The following is a 12,618-nucleotide window of genomic DNA, read 5'->3' as shown; positions in this document are numbered from 1 at the left end:
CTATTCCTCCGGTGTAACTAAAATGTAAGGTGTAAACCTATTATTGTATTAAGCGTTTCCTAATTTTTATACATAAACTAGTAATTGTATGTTTGTTCCAACACAAAACAATAGTGGATTAACAAGGCATATCGCAAACACTATATTGAATATTAATAAACAAACACTTCAAATAAATAAATACTAGCAATGCTAGATTAAGGAATAAAAGAATTTTAAAGCTTCAACGATTGGACTCAGTTTTAAAGGCAGTAAATAAAACAGTGAAACAAACTGCGGAAATCCGTTAAAGTTGTTTTATTTTGGTCGACACTACGGATGTCAACTATTCCTAGACTAGAGGGAAAATGTCTCTGGTTTTAAGGTTCAGAAGAATTTTGAGATAAGGGCTAAATTTAGCCTAACTGGAAAACGTAACGGGTTCACATTTTACATGGGAGTAACGATAATTCACCCTTGATAAAAAGGCTGATGAATTTGTTGTCATCTACTGATCATAATTTAGATTATTTTACAATAAGACTATTAACTAATCACACAGGGAGTTGTCTCAAAATAGTTTTGATAAGTGATTAACTCTTTTTTCAATTCACTCCCTAGAAACTCGGACCATTTTTTCCCTTTGACAATGGTTGTCTTCGTTTCTTCAAAATTGGTGATAAAACATACTTATTGTGTTTGAAAGAAGATGTTGTGAAAGGTTTACTTCATAATAACTCCAGAAAATCTGTCAGTTGTCTAAAATATAAATAATGAACTGCGTGTAAGCCATGCAATAAGTCATAAAGTAAATAATAAACGTGTTCGTAAAAATGGTTATAAATATTACCTTATTACTTCAGCCGAAGAAACCGCCGCTGTGTCAGCGTCTGCCAGTCTGGGAAACAATAAATCACTGTGAGCATTATGTTAATGTTGGCGACCACATACTGGGCCAATATGTCGCATGTTGGCCGTGTTGGGCCAACATGCTTGTCGAAAGATTTGTTGGTCTATTTTAGGTGTACAATCAATTGATTAGTTGCCTTTTTTTAATTTGTATTTTGATGACTGTAAGGATGTCTAATAAGGATTTAAATAATGAAAAAATGACAATTACTCGTATGGTCCGGTCAAAAGTCCACTACTACATATTTAACATTGAACCTTTAGCTACATAGACAAACAGAGTATAAGATAAACAAATCAGGTGGATTAACAAATGATTTTTTTATCATCCATGAATAAATTTATTACACTCGATCTTATTTGGTGTTTTTAGTAAAATTGGGCACAGAAATGATATCAACCGTCTAGCAGTCCATCACGGTTTATGTGATACGCTCTGGTGGCCGATGATCAGATAGACGGACAGACGCTATCAGACAGAGGCACAAACACAGACAGATAAAAAGTTTAGTATAAAACTTCTGTTTTTAACCTTGCTGAATGACATCCTAAAAAATACTGAGTCATTTTAAAATTTGAAAATAAAAAAGTAGGTTTGAATAAAAAAATATTAAAGTATATTATATAATTAACTTAGTTGTATTTAAGCCGAAGATTTTTATAACCAGCGAAGTAAAAGTGGAGATAAAAACATCGGAAAATTAAATACCCCAAAGGGGTCTCTTCAAGTGCACATATTCAAAATGGAATAAAAATAATTTGATAAGCAGGAACAAGTTCATGTTACGTAATAAGCCGTTAACTCAAAAATAACAATCAAATGTATGTCCTAAGGCTGTTATACCCGGCAACTGATTGAAACGTACGCATGGGGTATTTATAAAATGTATGTTATTTGTGTGACGATGCAAATTCTAGGCTTTGATTTCTAGTTCTGCTAGTTTTCACAGTGACAGTCAAGTCAAGTTGTATTGCGAAATCAAAGGTTTTAGGGTCAAATTTATTTAAGAATTCAAGCGCTTAATACAAATTAATTATCATTTATTAACAATTTTGTATAGTAAGTGTGTTTGTTCCCTCTAAGGGCTCAACTGCTGGACTGATTTTAATGTAATTTTGTATAGAGGTAGCTGATACCTTAGTTTATCAAAAGGGTAGTAGGAACAAAAGGAAAGCTTACGAACTGGACTTGGATAGAAGAAAAAAGATATAAGTAAGTATTTTTTTAATCATGCTAATAGTTTGAGTAGACGCAACTTATTCCAATTTTTGTAACACATTTAATTACTGTTCTGCTCCTGTTAATCATAGCTTCATGGTTTTACTTCCACATTCTTCCTCAATAAATGGATCATCTAACACTGATATAATTTTTCAAATCGTACTAATCGGTCCAGACATTGGAGTATTCAAATAAACTGTTGAGCCTCTTTATACATATGGTTCAGGCAAGATTTCTATAGCTGACGATTTTGATCTCCAAGTGACTACGGCCAAAGAAACTCATAGAGCAGTGGGTCATACAAATGCACGTTTCGTTGGAGATTCAAGTGGCGATTTATGTGACCTCAGCAAATAAGGACACGCGAATTTCACTGAAGGATGTATTCGTTAAATAAGGATAAAAACCAGCATAAAAATATATTTTAAACGACATATTTTTAATACTAATCCATTCAGAGAGTATTTAAGTAACTCTTATTCAATCCGTAATTTGTATAAATACTTAACAGGTTTCCAGAAGCCATTTTACAACGACGTACAGTTGAATGAACATCAATAATTACATTTTGATATTAATGACATCCTTATGTCAAAGGCAGAAAGTTCTTATTCGCTTCAGGATTCTATTTGTATCGAGCAATCCACCAGTATATGAACAATTACAAATAATTATATGCTAAGTGAGGTCAAAACAGTAATTACGTTTTTCTGCTATATAAATATAGAGTAATTTGCTAGGAACTGTTGCCAAATGGCAGTCTGAGGCTATTTTCATAGAACGACCTAATAAAATCTCCTAGAGCTGGATAAATAGACAAATAACAAATAAGGCTTCCGCACATTTGTGGACGGTACGGATGCAGGCTTTCCGCTAGATTGTGGTCCCAAACTGTTTCGTTACTGTAATTTAATTTCGCTTTTTCCAAAAAATGTTGCCATTCTCTGAATACACAACGAACAACAAGCTTAAGGATTAAAGGCATTTGAATGAAGAATGGCATCCTAGATTTGTTGAAATTAAGTTTTGCATTTCAATTCTGAAATAAATACAGAATTTGCAGCGATACTTTAAGGTCGTCTACATTGAAATATGAACACTATCTGTTGAACATAAGTATCACATTACTCTGATCAATGCTACATTCCAGTTGCGCCAGTCGGGGTGTTCAGACCCTAAGTCGCAGTAAAACATCGTGAGATATGTGTTCTAAAGTCCGGTCCTTTTTCAATCCGAGACATGTCTTGGGTTAATATCAGCCGAGGTAAAGTAGGACGAGCTGAGGAGCTACCTACTGGCTCAGGAATACTGATGGCTGGTAATTTGATGGATAATAGAAGATGCTTAGGCGATGATGGCTTGAGGGTAAGGCATGGCAGAATTTGATTGGTGAAATCAAACGTCATTGGAGATCATTTTTGAGAGTTGCCATATTTTATTCTTTGGATTTGTTTTTTTTTTCACTGGTACACCCAGACTCAAAAGATTCAGACGAACGAAGCATTTACAGGTTTGTCATACGCGGGGATGGAACCCGTGACACGTCGCGCACATTGGGGTTGGGTTTGATATTTTCAATATTTGTTGTTTGATGCTTGATCGAATGTCTTTTGAGTAGGATTTTGTAAATTTTCATGATAAAGTCCATGATAACCATGGGTTCCAACTTCCGATCATCATAGATCCTGTAAATTTATAATATCCCACTTTTGGATCCGTCTTAAGGAGACCGAAAGCATCAATACCCGCAAAAAAAAACAAATATAAAGATATATTACACCGATATTTCTTTTTCTCCAAATAAGAAAGATACATTTCCAGCTGATTCAAAGATAAAAGAATAACATAATGAAGGTATTACCTGTTTATCATTCGACACATGTTTTGTGAGTTAACTGAGCGAGACACATGGGCGGGGAATATTGTATCAATTTGTTTTATGGTCTAAGAGCCCGTGGACGCCAGACCTACGTTATTTTATAAAAGCTGTAAGTTTGGAGGAATAGGTAGATGTTTTCTCATTAGCCACTTTTGACTTTAAATCGATATTTTTGGTACCTTTGCACCTTTAGTACCGTTTATCTGCCAAAGCCAACATGACCCAAAGTCCATAATCGACCATTGTTCTTACCTATGTTGGGAGCATCCGATGACATGCTTTCGGCTCTTGGGCCGCGGGCTCTTACTCTACTAGCTACTGTTATTGTATTTGTAGGCGTAGTTTATTGGGTTCCATAACCAAAGAGTTAAAACGAAACAATATAACAATGTCTTCACTGTTTCTCCATCACCAGACTGTAGATTTTGGACTGGTATAGCTAGACAGTTAATATCTTCATAGGTGGAGTTTCTGTTGTCGTTAGGACAACAAATATAAATTTAAGTTAAGCAACTGTACTGCAACTATTTGTACTGTCATTATTGTGACTGATGATCACTTCTTTTTAGAAATAAATCTTTCTTCAGCCTATTCGTTCGGAATCCTGAGTGACACGACACTGGCTCGCATTTGATCACTTCTTTTGCACTCATTTCTTTAGCCCATTTATACAGAACACTCAGTTTTGCGAGTCCGACTGGCACCTCACTGGGTTTTACTTCATGAATCCACATACTATTACCTAGTTTTTGCTATAGGATATACCTGAGATCGAGTTAAGCCTAGAAAACTGCTGGCGCTTCATAAAAGTTGGCAATTTTCGAGCATGAACTAAACAGTGTATATCGTCCATAGGCCTTTTCTTGCTGACTTATTTTACTGTAGATGTTTTCCATATTATGTTGAAGATAAATTATATATTAAAAAAAATAATTGATACTTTATTTATGCCCAATTTCGGAGGTCTAAAAGAAATACATGTTCAAATTATTCGTCATAATATAAATAAATTTCTCAATGAAACCAAATTCGATACTTCTATTCAATTCTAGAATGAATTCATTATTTCCGAGAAAGAAAACTGTTATTTATTTATAGGAACATTGTGATCTCAATACCCCTGTCAGTATCATACGTGTTTCCAGGAAGTTATTTTATGAAATGCTTTACATGTATATACAAAGTATCAGGATGTATGTACCTATGTTTGTAGAGTCAAATTGTGCGAACAAAAGATCCCTTTCGAATCGGTTGTCTCAATAATCTTCTGTTTTATTTTACCCCATCATTGACAAACACTTAAGTTAAAAATACAAAGGCAGCACTCAAAAAGTAATGTCGGTTTCTTTTACTTTTAAATTAGTCATTCAATCTGTGTTAACAAAATATCTCTTAAACATGGTCGAGGTTCGTAAATACTAAAAATTTTTGTTTCAAAACGAGTTGACTTGTACTCTTGCAAAGGATGTAAAAATGTTCGGATATTCATCTTTTAAATATAGTACCTACTATAAACTTAACGATCCATTGTAGGATGCAAACAAGTTATTTCACAAGAATACAAAAATGTCTATGAGAAGGAACATAAATATTTATAGCTTAAAACAAGCACTCAGGCAACGCAAATCGGATCGTTACTAAGCACTAAGAAAAACCAATATTGAATGGAATTGAATTTCCCTCGGTATACTCTATTTATTACGGTTAAAACGCTCTAAAACAATGAGATTAAGGTACATTGTGGATACCAATATAACTTCACACCTTTGGTTGAGGTTGTTTACAGCAATGTTATTGGAGATAATCCTATATCCGACACGGTTTTGTAGTGTAAGATGGGAGCCAGAATATCCGGAACATTGTTATTTTATTGAAGCAAGATTGTCGTTGGAAAGGGGTAGAAACCGTTGCTTTTGATTTTAGAATAGGAAATACTAAACAAAACGTCTTATTTCAAACTTGAAAACTAGATCATGGATCAACTTTTGCTGTGACCGACAGATTTCACAATAATACCTTTTAAGACCTTTATACATTGTGAAGAGCAAATAAAGTATTGAGTATTGAGTAATTTTACATACGTGAGGTAACTAAAATTCACTTGTAGACCTTTTACATTAAAACTCATTTGGGAGATAAGGTGTTAAGACTTGACCTAAAAAAGACTTTGTTAAATAAAGAAAAAGCTTTTAAAGAAACCTTATAGCTTTCTCTAAGGAACTATTGATCGGCAATTTGAGGCTTAAAATTATTACCATTATTTTATATTGTTGCTGTATCAGTTTTGGCCAACATTTGATACTTTAATACAACGTAATCGGATCAGTCCAGAAAGAATATAACCATATAGCCAAGGCCAATGTTTGTTCACCTATAGCCAACATGGCTGTAACTAATGGCATACTTGGAAAGCCAACATTAATGGAATCATACCGATCTATCGCATTGCCAATTACATGGACTGTTGATATACTTTTTGCCACCTTTTTTATAACTATTGGGACTCGAGTACGTATCTTTTTAGGTTAACAATATATAAACAATATACTGCCCGATTTGAACCTTGTAATTTTGATTGCCTTGTAAAAAGAAACTCGAGATTGATCAGTCATTCACCGCTGCTACTTACCGTATGAAATGAATTAGTAGAGGCTAAATATCACCATCAGCCTAGCGTATTCCCATCTATATGGGAGTAGAAAAAAAAAACTAAAAATCAAGTAAAAAAAAATGTATATAATCTTACCCACAGCCTGAATAGTTTTTTACTTCATATGTCAGATTTTTCATGTCTAACGTAGAACGAAGGTTTTTTCTTTTAACGTTTCGTTAAACGATTTCAAACAAAGTTTTCGTTATGAGATTATTGAGATTCCCTTTTTAATAACACGTGGAGGCTTATATCGCGAAATATTCGGTTATTATGTAACCTTTTTGTGTGTTTTTGGTATTCGCCTCAAGCTATAGCCGCTTTTTAAATTTATTGAAGGTAATATTAGTTTAGGTTCGCGACCGTGACGTTCGTATTTTTGGAAGCCATTCGGCAAATAGGAAATCGTTTCACTTATTTTTTCAACCATGCCTAAGCTATTTATGTTGTACAGGATAAAGCATTTAGCGTTCTGTATTAGTCTAATTTGAACCCCTCATTGTATGAATTTCGAAAAGGCAAGTTTATTTTTTTGTTAATTAGTTAATTTAGCGTTGATGTTGACAATTGACATGAGCCATACGACATAGCGTGGTAAAAAATGTCCAGTCAGCATTCATAATGGTTTCATCCGTTGTGGGTGTGTTCGTTTGTTTTTTGTTTTTATTGACTTTCACATGTAAAAACAAATGAGTAAGTAAATTAGTTTGACACGGTCCTTCAAAAGCGGTAAAATACAGAGTAAGGTGATTTGAAGAACGGTAATGGTTAGTTAGACACCTGAGACATTCCTTGTTAGGCACTTCTATTTTAGCCTTCTTAACACGTAACAGTAACTTAATATAATTATAACTTTCATATATTTATCGAGTAATAAGCAAAATGCCTAATAATAATTTAAATATAGCGAATATTAGCGAAGTATTTTGACCATAAAAAGGTGTTCAAAATAAGAAAATCTATACTAATTGTGACGTTTATGTTACGGAAGCTTTATCAATATTATAATCACGCATTTTGAAAAGCGAAAAATGTCGAATATGATCATTCATATTTTTAATCCGATTAAGCCCGTCAAAAATAACCTATATTTAAAGTTCAACTACCTATAAAATACATTAAATACTTTAAAAACGGAAAAACAACTGACATTTTCTCTTAAAAATACAATACCGTGTAACAACAGTTCCTTTCTAAAGCACCTATCTACAAGACTGGATAAGAATCGTTAGACAAACACATATCTCTTCGAGAAAACGTTCAATAAAACAAGCATTGTTATCTAACAATAATGAAAATATAGTGTTGTTTTGATAATTTGTTTGCAATAGAATATAGATAAGGGAGTAATTTCACCACATCTAGAAGTAAAGTTAGGTTAGTTGTGGGAAAGAGATGCCGCTCTACGTTTATAACTCTGTCCCTCTCCCACACCGCGACAGCTTTAGTAAGAGATGTGGCGGCAGGCCTCCGAATGTCTATTACTTAGACATTACGCTCCTAAATAAATAAACTCAAGTGTAAGGTTATTTGTGTTGCCTGGTTTAGTGGTACTAACGCAATTTAGTACTGACACTGAATAGTGCCAACGTAGTGTGTTTAGTACTCGAGTTAAGCGCTACATTTAGGACTTATCAAGGTATATGTACGCCCGTTGAAATGTGTTGAGAAAATATTATTTTTGGATGAATGGGTCGTTGTAGAAATACATATGTGAATGTTTGACAAAAATGGGAACGTGGTTATTGTCCGATCCTAGGATATAGCATTCTATATACAACTCCTATTCATTCATCGGCAATTATAAATTTGTTGGGGACATCGGTTGGGGACCTGAATCATGATGATTGATCATCGAAAGAATTTGAAACTTGTATCTAAGTGGTATGACATTAAATTACATTAATTATGATACCAGAGGATTTACGGCGTCCCAGCATAATTAAGAAAACAGATTTAACATTGAAAAACTATCACTACATCCAAACTATATGAAATAGCTTTTGATCACTAGAACCTTTCTCGAAGACTTAGGTACTTATGTCCTTTTTCCAACAATAGCAAATACATCCCAAAAATCAAGAATTTAGGTCATTGAGAAAAGCCTGCGGCAATTGCAAAGGCTCGGGTTTTTGATAACAAGAAGGGATCTAGGATACGTTATGTTAATAGCAAAAACCGCAACGCATTTTTTGGAACGGAATCCTAAAATTCTTAGACCCCAATATTGCCTGGAAATCAAATTTGGATATTTGTTGGAATCGGATAGCAATAAGCTTTCTTCTTACATCTATCTTTTGATTCGTCAATCCATATATAACAAGAAATGAAAGGATATGTAATAAATATTTTGATTTGAATGAAAACTCGTTAAGGGCAATTTTACATCAAAATAGGCTACGAATAGCGTGGAAATGCGTAGGTATACCTATACATTTTATGAAAAAACAATCTCCTTACCCCAAAAACCAGAATTTGACATATTTTTGTCACTTTCGGATTTAAAAATCCGTTTGAGAAGCTCTTTACCAAGGAAGTTTTGCCCTAATCCGAACAACAAAAATTATAAAGAAGTGATACCAGGGTTAACTTACACTCACTTTGACAACTTGATCAATTCATTTTTCAAGCAAAAGAAAAGCATGTATCCATTATTATTCATTAAAAAACTTCAGTAAAATTTTGAATTCATAGATTAGTTACTAACATTACACTTGAAATCTAATGTTAACAACGTCATTTGCTGCAATTACTGACCGTTTACCTAACTTACATTAACTATAGTTCAATCTGTCGGTAGGTATAGCTTGATCGTTTATGATGAACGGAAGCCTCAGGTCTAAGCCGATAGCATATCAGCTTTCAAAGCCTGTCACATGCAGAGACATAGGTGCTGTCGTAAAGACAAGGTAGTCATCGAGTCATAATGTGCACAGAGCTGGGAATCTATTAGACAGGGTCAATCGATAAAATGTTACAAAGGTGAAATTTTATCAGGATGTTTTAGTTTGTTAGTTACTTTTTGTAGCCGAAAAGTCTGTACCAATTGTGATTAAATTTGGTAGTTTATACATTGGAAGCATAAAGGTATGACCTAAATCGCTAGCAAATGGTAGTGCCAGCTGGATAATAAATATTGTGTGTATAAATAAAAGCAATGAAAATATAAATTGTTTTCAACCTTTTACTACTAATAAACGTAATAAAGGAATAATTTTAATTTAAGTTTGTTGCAGAAAACTGTTAGAAAATTGAGTAAAGAATTCTTTAAAGTTTTTCATTGCAAGAAGGTCCTTTGTTAAATATATAGGGAGATATTAAAACATTTGACGTTCATGAACTTTGTAGTCTATTTATAATATTTTAACCTTTTTTTCGAACTGAACCTTATTTTAGCAAAAATCTAGCTGCGGTTTTTTTTACTTGGTCTCTGTCCTACTGCGGAAAGGGTTGTATGTAATGATTCTTTTATCTCTTTCTATTCAGAATTATACTCACCTATTATAATTGATTTGTTAAGTACTTCTACAAAAATCATCCAATCTAATACTGCGCCCGAGAAAACTGTTCACAGTTTGTCTGTGAGTGAGTATGAAGTACCTAAATGACTAATCTTAATTATTCTTAATTGCTACGTTAAGTATGGAGGGATAATGTTTAAATATAAATAGTTATTTTCAGTTAAATTTCGATTTATTTAGTAAATATTCGATACATTTATTTAGATGCTTTGTATAAAATGTCTGAATCTCTGAATTTATTTTTATTGTTCATGTTTTTTTATGTCTACAGTTAGGCTATGCTGTTTCAGCATTTCAGATTCTGTTGACCTTATAAAAGTATTATCACTCTGAAAACAAGTTTCGTGCCAAGCCACCGCATCTAAACCAGTGTAAACAGGTTTTTACCAGATAGGTACCCAGCTAGTAGCACTCGGTAAAAGGCTGTCTACACTTCGCAACTGTATTAAACGTAAAACCTAGTTTTATTTACATTAAGTTTCAAGTTTTATCAAAGAAAAACAAAAGATTTTCATGCTTCCCTTTACACAACGTAAGTAGAGAATTTAATTTCAGGTTTTATCTTTAAACCTAGCCTATGTAATCTGAACCTAGATTAAATGAGTCTGGCTATCAGATCTGGGATTTTATCAGCTCAAGATTAGGTCTTCAAATAACGTCTTTATTAAAACCTAGGAATTTCGATTTAAAAACAATTCTTAATATTAGCTGTAGGTACTCATCGATTCGTTCAACTTTTTAACTGACTGCAGATATGATGTCTTATGATCATTTTTCATGGATCATAATAACAGAAATATTGCATGTCCGACTAGTAACTTGTAAAACTAAATAATACTGACCTACTAACCAACATTCATGATGACAGCTGTCACTCAACAAGCTTGAGAACTGACGTCATAAGTTTGTGAATGAATGAATAATAATAATAGTAAAAAAAAATGTTTCAGTACAATTCGATATTCTTCAAAAAAGCTACTGATCCAAACTTGATGAAAAAGGGACCAAATGACAGTTATTTCACGTTAAATGAAAAAAATAAATAACTGACTCTCCTTCTTTCTGAAGTGCGTTTAAAAAAAAACAAAAGCAAATCCTTGCACACACTTAAACTACATATATTGTCAGTTTCTATAACTTATTTCAATACACTTGTAATTAATTCTGTACCGTAATATTAATACAAATGAAACTCTATAAATTCCGAGCTCTGTGGCATGAATATATTGCAATACGATTTAGGGATTATAGGGGCGGTAGGAAACAGTTTCCAGTTGATATATCATTGATGTAGGTGTAGGCGTGCACCGTATCAATAAGAGGAGACTAATAGCTGGGATATTGCAAGCAAACTGTTTACGTTTGGATTGCAAACGGTATAGCTATGTGCTACGTAAAGGGTGTTTGAGGTAAGGAGTATGCATATTGCTGATAGGTATAGGATGATAATTATACACCGTGATTTTTTAGTCGTCTTACAAAAGCAGCCCAGTTCATGTATCCAATGACTAGAACACGTTCATGATAAAAAAATAGGTATTTATGAGATTTGAAAAAAAATTAAATGCAATTTTTATTCAATATTATGATGCAATTCGTAGTTTTTTAGAAACACAGCTCTGTTGCGAGCGCGGTCCGAGCCTTGTAACAATGGTGAGGGGCGCGGGCTGCAGCAATTTTATCATTTTTAAGAGTATATATCAGATTTCTCTCGTTTAATTTTCTTCGTACTTATTATCTTAATTGATGATAAAAAAATAATAATCGCGCCTAGGGGTATTTTACGTCGGATACATGAACTGGGCTGCTTTTGTAAGACGACTTATAAATCACCGTGTATTGTAACTAGCTGTTGCCCGCGACTTCGTCCGCGTGGGTAGAAGATATAAGTTATGATTTATACCAACTTTTTCCACATTTTCCATTGTATCTTCGCTCCTATTAGTTGCAGCGAGATGGTATATAGCCTAAAACCTTCCTCGATGAATGGTCTATTCAATACAAAAATATTTTTCAATTTGAACCAGTACTTCCTGAGATTAGCGCGTTCAAACGAACAAACAAACTCTTCAGCTTTATATATTAGTATAGAGTATAGATTGTATTTTATTTCTATTGTAGAAAAAGGTTTGACATTACTATGTAGCAGGTATTTAGTTATGTTAGTTTAGGAACCGCTTTAATAACACCCGCCTGTTTTGAATAAATGAAAAAAGTTACCCAGTCTACGTGAATGAAAAAAAATGTGATCATTTTAAAATAATCGATCTATATTCTTTCTTCAGGTTTAAAAATGTTCGATACTAAATTTCATAGAAATCTGTTGAGTAATTCAGACATTAAAGTGTAGCTAATGAACTTATTTAATTAAATATGTACGTAATTATAAGCACACACAAAATTCTGTGGTAATCAGTTTAGAACATTTTATTTGGAATGCAATTGAATAGATACAGTA

General features: G+C 33.3%; 1 protein-coding gene across 4 annotated transcripts in view; it reads right to left on the bottom strand.

The window, feature by feature from the left end:
- The window catches only part of LOC113498465 (hemicentin-2-like), a 147,043-nt gene that overhangs the window by 85,743 nt on the left and 48,682 nt on the right, over positions 1-12,618 (bottom strand). For 3 of the 4 annotated variants that reach the window (XM_026878464.1, XM_026878463.1, XM_026878466.1), the window contains exon 2: positions 830-877. The gene's annotated coding sequence lies outside the window, so the exon portion shown is untranslated. Of the gene's footprint in view, positions 1-829; positions 1,187-12,618 lie in introns of those variants that run through there. The other variant, XM_026878465.1, reaches the window with a different exon arrangement.

Source organism: Trichoplusia ni, chromosome 11 (assembly GCF_003590095.1).
Source record: "Trichoplusia ni isolate ovarian cell line Hi5 chromosome 11, tn1, whole genome shotgun sequence".
In the NCBI taxonomy this organism is placed as follows: domain Eukaryota; kingdom Metazoa; phylum Arthropoda; class Insecta; order Lepidoptera; family Noctuidae; genus Trichoplusia; species Trichoplusia ni.
This window is presented reverse-complemented; position numbering and strand designations above follow the sequence as displayed.